The following is a 2,739-nucleotide window of genomic DNA, read 5'->3' as shown; positions in this document are numbered from 1 at the left end:
AATAATCCATCCCTTGCATGTGAAATAAACCATACATGCATAAATATTGAACAACATGATTGACAATGAAATCCATACTCATAATAATTTCAACATGCTTGTTCAACAATTAATCCAATAAATCCAACATCACAAATCACATGCTCGTTCACCAAAATAAACATGATTCCACATAATGTAATTCACATCATCAACAATCATGTAATGTCATTGACAAAAGGTGTGGTCGCCCTAGACTTGTACGTACCTTGAATACCTAAGCGTAGGGGCCACTTTGCAATAACGAGCACTCAACTAGAATTCACCTCCTCTCATCAAAATAATGAAACTTAAATTATTTCCATGTTCATTAAATTTCCAGCAACTTTATAAAAATTAAAACCTCCTTTAGACTTTAGAATTCAATCGTTTTTCAATAATAAAATCGTCTCAATTTGCAAAATCAATCCCTAGTACGAAAACATACTTTTTCCGCCTTTAAAATCAATAAAAATCGACACTTTAAACCTTTATTCAAATCTGAAAATATAATTGATTATCATAATTAAAATCATCACCTAATTATGCTAATCAATTGACTCATTAGGTCTAGCTTTAAACCCTAACTTGAAAATCCCAATAACACTAGTTTGTTATCATAAAAATCAATGCTTTATTCAATAAACAAATCTGAAAATTCATCCTTTGATAATTAAAACAAACTTAATGCATCACAACACACAAATCCTCAAACCACGGTTTCATAACCGGTTCCCAGCATTTTAATTACTTAAAATAATATTAATATAATAATTTAAAATACGGAATTTAAATAGAATAGGTAAGGAAGAAGAGAATTATACAAATCCGGCCTATAGCACGGAACAACCACGAATATAATGTGATTGGGCGAAAAGAATTGAACAACGAACGAACAACACACACACACGACCGTGTGTGTGTGCGCAGCAGCGAGGGGACGAGGCACAGGGGCGCGCGCTGCGACGAGGGGACGAGGGCAGCAGGGGCGCGCGCTGTGCGCGAGGAGAGAGCGAGAGAAGGTGAGAGTGTGGGCGCTGTGCGCGAGGGAAGGCGAGCAAAGCAGGGGCGCGCTGTGCGCGAGGGAGAGAGGAAGAGAGGGGGTGGGCGCTAGCGTGCGCGAGAAGAGAGCGAGAGGGAGTGGGCGTTGGGCGTGAGGCCGAGCAGCACGAGGGCGCAGCAGCACGAGCACGGGGCTGTGTGCGTGCGTGCGGTGTGCCGAGCAAAGAGAGGAGAGGAGTGAGGTGCAAGAAATCAAAAAGGGGCTTTATGAAATTTTAGGGGTTCATTTAATAATGGGGAGTCTATTTATAGGCTCCCTAATCCCTTGATGGGCTAGGCTTAGGATATTTGAGTTGGGCTTAGGAATTAAATGAATTGGGCTAGCTTAGGATTTAAATTAAACTGTTTGGATTGGGCTCGTTTAATAAAACGAAGTGGACTTTTTATTTAAAACCCGAAGCTTTAAAAATCATTTGCAACTCATTTAATTTCCCGACTCAAGAATTAAATTCGTTTCGTAATTAATTAAAATAATAAATATTCTAATTAATTAAAATACATTAAATGAAATGTGTTTAAATATTATTTAAACAATAATAAATCGTAAAATGCTATATAAATATAATAAAATATATTTATAAATATTATAAAAATACGAGGTATTACAGGCACGTAGTTTGATTTAATTATAACTGTTAAATTCAACTAGCTGAGTTTAGTGTGCCTGAAATGTATTTAATAAATATTTACATGAAACTTAAATGCACGAAATCAACATCAATATTCATAGAACTTTAATATTCTTAGATTGCCTACTAGCTATATTTCAAACTCATAAGTTATAAAACACGAAAACTTGATTTTTAAATTTTAAAACACATTGTTTACTCTTTGAAATGAACTCCTTTTAAAACTTATTGAATATTTCTTTATTTGCAATTATTGTGATTTTAAGAGCTCAAAACAAATGGGAAACATTTTTAGTATAATAGTTCTAACTCTTAAGTTAATTAAAAACACTTTAACGTTGTTCAAATCTAGTTCAAGATCCATGAATAGTAAATTTAAGAACACATGGTGTGTTTAGAAAACTCCAATACGTTAAAGATTTAAGGAAAACATATTTCACGCTAAAATATATATTTCAATTATCGTTATTCAAATACATATGCTCCTTAAAGGTCTTTGTCGACATTCAAAGCTTTTCTTAATTTGAAATTCATTATTTTAAGAATATGTTTGATTTTTGAAGGCTCAAATTGGTTTAATAAAAATAATTTATAGTATATCTTTTAAAAGAATTATTGCCTTTAAGAAAAAAAATATATAAAACTTGCTTTTTAGTTACATACTCAATATAGTTTAATACCTTTGTTCTAACCTTTTGTTTCCTTCATTATTAACATGCGATCTATAGACAATGACTCATATTAACACTCGTTGCAACCTCATGACCCTTGAGTTTGACTCCACTTGAATTACCATTAGCATCCTCATTATAATCCTCTTATTGGCATACCTCTTCTTAGACTATCTGCTCATTTGCATACTTCATATTTTACCTTAACGTTGTCTATTTCCTCTATTCAACCCAAAGTACTTCCGATAGGTTCAATACCTAAAACCAACATACTTAGCTCTCTTCTAGATATTTCAAACTCACACTATTTCTCATTTGAATTTAGAAGACGTCATCAACCTTCAGTTAATCAAATCGAG

The sequence above is a fragment of the Spinacia oleracea genome, chromosome 5, assembly GCF_020520425.1.
Source record: "Spinacia oleracea cultivar Varoflay chromosome 5, BTI_SOV_V1, whole genome shotgun sequence".
NCBI classification, from domain to species: domain Eukaryota; kingdom Viridiplantae; phylum Streptophyta; class Magnoliopsida; order Caryophyllales; family Amaranthaceae; genus Spinacia; species Spinacia oleracea.
The sequence above is the reverse complement of the archived record's forward strand: the minus strand, read 5'-3'. Positions refer to the sequence as shown.